The sequence below is a fragment of the Spermophilus citellus genome, assembly GCF_964194105.1.
Source record: "Spermophilus citellus genome assembly, chromosome: 11".
Classification (NCBI taxonomy): domain Eukaryota; kingdom Metazoa; phylum Chordata; class Mammalia; order Rodentia; family Sciuridae; genus Spermophilus; species Spermophilus citellus.
The window spans coordinates 102,374,985-102,385,573 of record NC_138192.1 but is presented as its reverse complement, the minus strand read 5'-3'; positions in this window follow the sequence as shown (position 1 = coordinate 102,385,573).

Below are 10,589 nucleotides of genomic sequence, written 5' to 3'. Positions count from 1 at the left end.
GAGAAAGGAAATTTGAGAATGAAGGGCTTTAAATTCAGGCAACAAAACCTCGTAGATATCATGGTCTTGAGGTCCAGGAAAATAAAAAACTTCTAAGAAGTTAACCATGGAAACTCCGCCTACTTTCTCTGCCTACATCTGGGCCTTAGTTGCTGAAATGCTGCCCTGACAGCAGAGCCGATGGATCTGAGGGAACATTCTCAGTCCTGCCTATGTGGAAACCCATGTTTTAGACATAATTAGATGCCAGGTGCATTATTAGGGAGAGTGAAAGAGAGAAACTGAGCTAGCCCCCAGGGCTTAAACCTGGGAAGCACTGAAACAGCAGCTACTTAGGAGATGATTCACCTTTGGAGAAATCAGGGAAAGCAGTGGAGTCAGAAAAACTGAAATTTGCCCTGTTAGAGCAGGGTATCTCACCTCTTATGCAATAAGGAGAGGTGGCAATCCTGATTCGCCAACAGGCTGAAACGTAGTGTTGACCAATAATATTCAATCTGGTTATTACCATCTTGGCCTGAATCTTATTAAGTGTAACCTACTAGCTAAGACAAAGAGGGCCACGCTGAGAATGACTGTTCAAGAGAGCAAGATTCTGTCATCCTCTCATGCCCTTGAACTTTCAACATTCTCATGTGTCAAACATTTAGCCCATCGAGAATGACTGGTGAATTTGCTAATGTGGCAGCAGGACGGGGATGGGGGAGTGGGAGGGAATGGGTGTGTCTATACTTCTCTACTGACTGACTGTTCAGTTTTCTGGCTGTAATTCAGATTGGATAGGAAAAGGTTGGTGAGGAAGAAATGGAGAGAGCAGGATCCCTGGATTTCTTGGCCCCCAAAAGCCTTGACTGTCACTTGTAATTATATATATAATTTTTCTGTTTCTTTACTCCATTTCCACAAGCTGTCATCCTTAATCTAAAGTCCATATGGGAAAGGGAAAATTCTAAACATCATAGATATGTTATTAAATATAAATATATATGTACATAATTTTGTACATTTAAAAGAATTAGAATCATCAAGACAGTGTGGTACTAGCAAAGGATGGCAGGTAGGGCAATGGAATAGAATTGAGAAATACACTCAGAAATAAACTTTTACACTTATAGTCAGGCAATTTTTGATGAAGATGACAAGATAATTCAATGATATTCTTTTCAATAAGTGGAGTTGAGGGATCCAAGATGTCAGGCTAAAGGGAGGCTGCATCCTGTGTCTCCAGGACCTGGAATTCAAGTAGTGGGAATACTGTTTCTCTATGAGTGATTAGAGGACCCCTGACAGTTGCTCCTATGCAGGAATCACAGCCTCTGCACTGCACAGGCCTCCTGTGCAGGACCTCCTTCTTCCCGGTCCTCCAGTACCTGAGTAGGACCACGGGCATTAGCACCGGAGCAGGACTCTTGGCTAGCTACCTGTGCAGGAATCCCAGCCACTGCTCCCACGCAGGACACTCAGACACTGCCCACATGCAGGAACTCTGGCAGCCTTTCCTGTGTGGACCCTCATCTACCAACGTGGGGCTCCTCAGGTCGCCTCCATCTTGGAGCACTGCAACCACTGCCACAGTCCCCTACATGTGGTGGCCTGTATCTGGGGATGCTGCACTGAGTCTGGAGAGAGCCACCAGCCACAATACTGCATACCACAGAGCCACATCTCAGAACATACCACTCAACGCCGCCACCCGCCTCCACTCAACCCAGAACCCCATCACTGAAAGCAGCCACCTTCATCTTGGGACACCTTCATCACCATCTTTAGTTGAAGCAACTCCCAGCTTGGAACACCAGTTGGGGCTTAGGAGCAATATCAAGGTACCAAAAGTCCCCAACTGTCCCCGTTCCCTGGCAGTCACTAACCTGGCAGGCACAGTGCCTGCAGCTAAGCGGCAGGTCTGTAGCTCACAAAACTGAGTCCTGAACTGCCCAGTGTAAAACAGGTCTCCATGACAGGTGCATAGCCCCTAGGGTGCAGCCCACAAGACCTCCAGAGAGAAAGGTTCCTTATTGGGAAGTAGAAAGGGAGGGGATGAGTGAGATACAGTTTAGAGGCTAAATTAGAGACCAGGAATTGTGAGGTCTATAGGTGATATAAGGGGATAAGACCAGGTGCCCACATCACACAAGCAGGCCCCAAAGGAAATCCTTGGACCAACCCTTCCACCCTAATAAACTTCACCATCCTGAGGGTGGGGATACCAGTGAACAACAGACAACCTGACCTATTGGATGAGAAGGGAAGCTTGGAAAGATACTGATCTCCAACAAAAACTATCCTTGTATCTTCCTTCAAGATTTCTCTCTCTCTCTTTCTCTCTCTCTCTCTCTCTCTCTCTCTCTCTCTCTCTCTCTCTCCTCCTGTCCAACATTTGTATCTTCCTTCAAGATTTCTCTCTCTGTCTCTCTCTCTCTCTCTCTCTCTCTCTCTCTCTCTCTCTCTCTCTCTCTCTCTCTCTCTCTCCTCCTGTCCAACATTTGTATCTTCCTTCAAGATTTCTCTCTCTGTCTCTCTCTCTCTCTCTCTCTCTCTCTCTCTCTCTCTCTCTCTCTCTCTCTCTCCTTCTGCCCTCACATCCCCAACATTTGTGAAACTAAGTACTTTTAATGAATTAGGCTGTTGAGGACTGGGATGTCTGAATAGTATATTATAGTGGTGTTATATATTCTTTTATCTCTCATTTTTACATTTTTACTTTCCTTAATATTTTTTTTGTACTCTACTGTCTTTCCACTTACTTGTCTCCCCCATATTACTTTCTCTCTCTTCTCCTGCTACTAAGCAACTTTAGTTTCCTCTTTCACACTTTCTAAGTTCTGATAACTCTATATCCTCACCTCCTACTCCCTTCAATATCTCATCCTATACCTCATCCCCAGTTCTTTGTCCATCATCAGAAACTGTACACTCTTTTGCAAACCTACTGTTTATATTGTAGATAATAATTGAGCAAATATTGTAGATAATAATTTCTGAATATTCTGACAAAACCATAAATGTCTTAATAGCAGATATTTGGTTTAAGATTGTATATTGTTTGTACTGGAATCTGTTCACATTGATCTCCTCCTTAAAGGAGAGGTATTGGAAACCTGCAGAAACACTATAAGCCTATAGAGTAAAAACTTTAAAGCACAGATCTGCAGTGCTAGAAGGGAAGACACATGAACACATGAAAAAACAAGGGAAGAAAGTGCCCCCAAACAAACCAAAATATTACATTATTAGAATCCATGGTGAGCACAACAGAAGAAATGGCAAAGAAGGAGTTCAGGATGTACATAATTAAAATGTTCTGTGAATTAAAGGATGATATAAGAGAGAAAATACAGGCAGCAAAAATAATTTTGATAAAGAGCTACTTAAGCAAATACAGGAAACAAAAGGTTACTTCAATAAGGAGATAGAGGTTCTGAAAAAAAAAATCATTGAAATTAAAAAATAAACCAAATTAAAAGCATCAATAACAGATTAGATCACTTGGAAGATAGGACCTCAGACAATGAAGAAAAAATATAATCTTGAAAAGAATGTTCACCACACAGTGAAGATGGTGAGAAAACATGAGTAGAACATTCAAGTATTATGGGATAACATAAAAAGACCAAATATAAGAATTGCTGGAATAGAAGAAGGCATAGAATTCCAAACCAAAGTAAAATATAAGAATTTCTGGAATAGAAGAAGGCATAGGATTCCAAACCAAAGTAATGAATAATCTATTCAATAAAATAATATCAGAAATTTTTCCAAACATGAAGAATGAATTGGAAAATCAAATATAAGAGTCTTACAGGACACCAAATTTACAAAATCACAACAGAGCCACACCAACACACATTATAATGAAAATGCCTAGCATACAGAATAAGGAGAAAATTTTAAAAGCCACATGAGAAAGGAATTGGATTACATATAGGAGGAAACCAATTAGGATCTCTACAGATTTTTCAACCCAGACCCTAAAAGCTAGAAGATCCTGGAAAAACATATACCAAGCTCTGAAAGAAAATGGATGCCAACCAAGAATCTTATATCCAGCAAAACTAAGCTTTAGTTTGATGATGAAATAAAAACCTTCCATGATAAACAAAAGTTAAAAAGAATTTACAACTAGAAAGCCTACACTACAAAACATCTTCAGCAAAATATTCTATGAGGAGGAAATGAAAAACAACAATGAAAGTCAGCAAAGGGAGATAGTACACTAAAGGAAATACTAATCAAAGGAGAAACCAAGTCAAGTTAAATACTAAAAATAAACAAATATGATAAATCATATCTCAATAATAACCCTGAATTTTAATGGCCTAAACTCACCAATCAAAAGACATAGACTGGCAGATTGGATTGAAAAAAAAAAGAGCCAAAATATGTTGCCTTCAAAAGACTCATCTCATAGGAAAAGACATCCACAGACTGAAGGTGAAAGGTTGGGGAAAAATATACCACTCACATGTACTGCAGAAACAAGCAGGGATTTCAACCTCTTATCAAATAAAGTAGACTTCAAGCCAAAGTTAATCAAAAGGGATAAAGAAGGACATTTCATACTGCTTAAGAGAACCATACATCAACAAGATATAACAATTATAAATATATATCCCCAAACAATGAAGCATCTACATTCATCAAACAAACTCTTCTCAAGTTTAAGAGTCAAATAGCACAACACAATAATTCTGGGTGACTTTAACACACCTCTTTCACCACTGGGTAGATCTTCCAAACAAAGCTAAAGAAAGAAATTATAGAACTCAATACTACAATTCATAACTTAGACTTCACAGACATATATAGAATATTTCATCTCTCAATGAGTAAATAAACTTTCTTCTCAGCAGCACATGGATTCTTTTCCAAACAGACCATATATTATGCCACAAAGCAACTCTTAGCAAATACAAGCAGTAGAGATACTACCCTTCATTCTATCAGATCATAATGGAATGAAATTAGAAATCAATTATAAAATAAAAAACAGAAGCTACTCCAGCACCTGGAGACTAAATAATATGCTACTGAATGATCATTGGGTTGCAAAAGACAGCAAAGAGGAGATTTAAAAATTCTTAGAGGTTTGTGCTTTGTATGTGTAATATAAAATGAATTGCATTTTGCCATCATGTAAAACAAATTAGAATAAATAGATAATTTCATTTAAAAAATTCTTAGAGGTAAATGAGAATATTGATACAATATATTGAAATCTCTAGGACACTATGAAAGCAGTACCAAGAGGAAAGTTCATTGCATGGAGTTCATCCCTTAAAAGAAGAAACAGTCAACAAATAAATGACCTAACATTATATCTCAAAGCCCTAGAAAAAGAAGAAAAAATCAACACCAAAAGCAGTAGAAGACAGGGAATAATTAAAATCAGAGCTGAAATCACTGAAATTGAAACAAAAGAAACAATTGAAAAAAATGACAAAACAAAAAGTTGGTTCTTTGAAAAAATAAATAAAATTGATAAACCCTTAGCCATGCTAATGAAGAGTAGGTGAGAGAAAATTCAAATTACTAACACCCATGGTGAAAAAAAGAAATATCATGATGGACACTACAGAAATACAGAAGATAATTAAAAATTATTTTGAAAATTTGTACTCCAATAAAATAGAAAATATCAAAGGCTTCGACAAATTTTAGAGTCATATGATTTGCCCAAACTGAATCAGGATGATATACACAAGTTAAACAGATCAATTTCAAGCAATGAAATAGAAGATGCAATCCAAGAAATTAGAAGACTACAAACCAAGAAAAGCCCAGGACTGGATGGGAATACAGGTGAGTTCTACAAGACCTTCAAAGAAGAACTAATACCAATACTCCTCAAATTATTTCATGAAATAGAAAAAGAGGGAACACTTCCAAACTCATTCTATGAGGCATATATCACTCTGATTCCAAAACCAGGCAAAGACCCATCAAAGAAAGAAAACTTCAGACCAATATCTGTAATGAACATAGATGCAAAAATTCTCAATAAAAATTCTGGCAAATTGAATACAAAAACATATCAAAAAGATAGTACACCATAATCAAGTGGGGTTCATCCCAGGGATGCAAGGTTGGTTCAAAATATGGAAATCAATAAATGTAATTTATCACATCAATAAAGATAAGAATCATATGATCATCTCAATAGATGCAGGAAAAGCATTCAACAAAATATAGCAACTCTTCATGTTCAAAACACTAGAAAAACTAGGGATAATAGGAACATATCTCAACATTATAAAAGCTATCTATGCTAAGTCCCAGGCCAACATCATTCTAAATGGAGAAAAATTGAAAGCATTCCCTCTAAAATCTGGAACAAGACAGGGATACCCTCTTTCACCAATTCTATTTAGCATAGTTCTTGAAATTCTAACCAGAGCAATAAGACCTACAAAAGAAATTAAAAGGATACACATAGGAAAAGAAAAACTCAAATTATCACTATTTGCTGATGATATGATTCTACACTTAGAAGATTCAAAAAATTCCATGAAAACTTCTAGAACTAATACATGAATCCAGCAAAGTAGCAGGATAAAATCAACACCCATAAATCAAAGGCATTTCTGTACATCAGTGACAAATCCTCTGAAAGAGAAACCAGGAAAACTACCCCATTTATAATAGCCTCAAAAAAATACTTAGGAATTAACAAAAGAGGTGAAGACCACTACGATGAAAATTACAGAATGCTAAAGAAAGAAATTGAAGAAGACCTTAGAAGATGGAGATATCTCTCTTGTTCCTGAATAGGCAGAATTAATGCTGTCAAAATGACCATACTAGGGCTGGGGATGTGGCTCAAGTGGTAGCGCGCTCGCCTGGCATGCGTGCGGCCCGGGTTCAATCCTCAGCACCACATACCAACAAAGATGTTGTGTCCGCCGAGAACTAAAAAATAAATATTAAAAATTCTCTCTCTCTCTCTCTCTCTCTCTCTCTCTCTCTCTCTCTCTCCTCTCTCACTCTCTCTTTAAAAAAAAATGACCATACTACCAAAAACACTATACATTTTTTAATGCAATTCCAATCAAAATACCAATGACATTCCTTATAGAAATAGCAAAAGCAGTCATTATATTAATCTGGAAAAACAAGAGACCCAGAATAGCCAAAGCAATCCTTAGCAAGAACAGCAAAGCAGGTCGCATCACTATACCAGACCTTAAGCTATACTGCAGAGCAATAGTAACAAAAACAGCATAATATTGGCACCAAAATAGACATGTAGATCAATGGTACAGAATAGAGGACACAGAGATGACCCACATAAATACAGTTATCTCATATTAAACAAAGGCGCCAAAAACATATATTAGAGAAAGGATAGACTCTTCAACAAATGGTGCTAGGAAAACTGGAAATCCATATGCAACAAAATGAAATTAAGCCCTTATATCTCACCATGCACAAAACTCAACTCAAAGTGGATCAAGGACCTAGGAATTAAACCAGAGACCCTGCACCTAATAGAAGAAAAAATAGGCCCAAATCTTCATCATATCAGATTAGGCCCTGACTTTCGTAATAAGACTCCTATAGCACAAGAAATAAAATTGAGAATCAATAAATGGGAAGGATTCAAACTAAAAAGCTCCTTCTCAGCAAAAGAAACAATCAGTGACGTGAATAGATAGCCTACAGAATGGGAGCAAATTTTTACCACATGCACATCAGACAGAGCACTAATCTCTAGGATATATAGAGAACTCAAAAAACTTAACACCAAAAAACCAAATAACCCAATCAATAAATGAGCCAAGGAAATGAACAGACACTTCTCAGAAGATGATATACAATCACTTAACAAACATGAAATAATGTTCAACATCTCTAGCAATTAGAGAAATGCAAATCAAAACTAAGATTTCATCTCACTCCAGTCAGAATGGCAGCTATTAAGAATACGAACAACAATAAGTGTTGGTGAAGATGTGGGGAGAAAGGCACACTCATACATTACTAGTGAGACTGCAAATTGGTGCAACCAATCTGGAAAGTAGTATGCAGATTCCTTGGAAAACTTGTAATGGAACCACCATTTGACCCAGCTATCCCACTTCTTGGTTTATACCCAAAGAACTAAAAAACAGCAGACTACAGGGACACAGCCACATCAATGTTTATAGCAGCACAATATACAATAGCTAAATTGTGGAACCAACCTAGATGTCCTTTCAGTAGATGAATGGGTAAAGAAATTGTGGTATATGTACACAATGGAATATTACTAAGCATTAAAAGAGAATAAAATCATGGCATTTGGAAAATATTATGCTAATTAAAGTAAGCCAATCACAAAAAAACAAATGCCAAATGTTTTCTCTGATATGCTGATTCATAACGGGGATGGAGAGTGGGGGAGCATAGGAGGAATGGAGGAACTTTAGATAGGGCAACAGTGAGGTAGAGGAAGGGAGGGGTTTGGGGGAATAGAAAAGATGGTGAAATGAGATGGACATCATTACCCTAAGTATATGTATGAAGACATGAAATGGTGTGACTCTACTTTGTGTACAACCAGAGACATGAAAAATTGTGCTTTATATGTGTATTATGAATTGAAATGCATTCTGCTGTCATATATAACAAATTAGAACAAATAAATTAATAAAATAAGTGGAGTTGAGACAAATGAGTATTTATATGCAAAAGAATGAGATTTAACCCTTACCTCACACCACATATTTTTAAAAGTCACAATGTATCAAAGAACTGAAATCTTAAAACTCACAGAAGAAAACACTGTTGTTAACACCTCATTACCTTGGATAGGGTAATGGCTTCTTAGATATGACACCAAGAACATAAGCATAAGCAGTTGAACTTGACCACAATTTTAAACTTCTGTAAAGGACATCACTAAGAAAGTGAGAAGATAATCCGAAGAATGGGAGAAAATATTTGCAAACCTTTATTCTGATAAGAGACTAATATCCAGAATTAAAAGAAAAGAATACTTAACAACTCAACAATCACCACAACAAAATCTACACCCAAACCCACAAAAAAACAAACCCAATTTAAAAAATGAGAAAGAATTTGAACAGCTATTTTTCCAAAAAAGATAAGCAAATGGCCAATATGCACCTGAAAAGATGCCTGTTTGACATGAATAGTTATCAAGGAAATGCAATGAGACACCACATCATGTCCAATAGGGTAAGCTTATAATTTAAGGAGGAGGGGGACAATAGCAAGTGTTGGCAAGGGTATGAGAAATTTGAACCCTAGCACTTTGCTGGTGGGACTGTAAAATGGTACCCCAACTTGGGAAAACAGTTTGGCAGATTCTAAAAAAACTGAACATAAAGTTTCTGTAATTCTTAGCAATTCTACTTCTAAGTAGATGCCCAAGAGAAATGAAAGTATATGTCCACACAAACCTTGTACATGAACATTCATAGCAGTAATATTTTCAATAGCCAACCAGTGAAGCAATGCAAGCTTCCATTGATTGATGAATAAATAAGTGTGGCATATCCATGCAACAGAATATTTCAGCCTTCGTTGGAATGAAGTGCTAACACTCCACAGCATAGCAGAACACTATGAAAGAAGTGAAAGAAGTTAGGCACGAAGGACTATGATTTGTATGATCTGTTTACATAAAATACCCAGAACAGGCAATCCAAAGAGACAGAAAATGAATTACTTGTTATCAGAGGGTGGGGAAAGAAGAGAAATAGAGTGATGGATAATTGATAGAGAGTTTTCTCTTTAGGTGGAAGGAAATTCTCTGAAATTAATGATTACTTAATTCTCTGACCATAATAAAAACCACTGAACTGTGTACTTGAAAAAGGTGAATGTTTTGGAATATGAACTATATCTCAATAAAAAGACGAAAGGGAGACATAGGGCATGTCACAATTCCATGTCACAAACTACTTATACTTTATAATATAAAACTACATGAATAATAATCTAAATTATGTCCAATACATTACTTGCTAAAGCAAGATCATGAATGTATCATAATATTTTATGAAACTTAACATTCCAGAGTTAATCATTTCTTCTTTATCAATCATGAATTCATTGAATGTGCATTTATGGAGTGCTTACTGTATGCCAGGCTCTGCATCAGCTTAAGTGCTTAAAAAAGCTATAAAGATAAAACTGCCTTCAACTATAGCATGCTCATCAGTAAATCATGCAGAAGGGTCTGTGAGTAGCTCAGCAGTGTAGTGCTAGTCTAGCATGTCCAATCCCCATATCACAAGACATAAATAAATTACAGCCTGAGATACAAAGTGGAAAGAAGACATGGAAGAGATTCATATGAAATTTTATTCTATTCAGGAGAGGAAGCAAAAGTTCCAAAGGAAGAGATATTATACCACGGACAATGGAAGAAGGCAGTATTAGAAACAGACCTTGCACTACAGTTATGTTTTGGAGGTGTGGGGTAAGGTGGCAGGTTGGGCTCCAGAAAGATACAATGACCAGGACTAAAGACCCAGACTCAGAAGCTGCGGTAGCAAGGTTCCTTTGAATTAAAATTTCCAAACTTTTTTCCCTTTAATTTCCTGATAACCTGCATTTTCCACCCCAGCTTCCTCATGATGAAA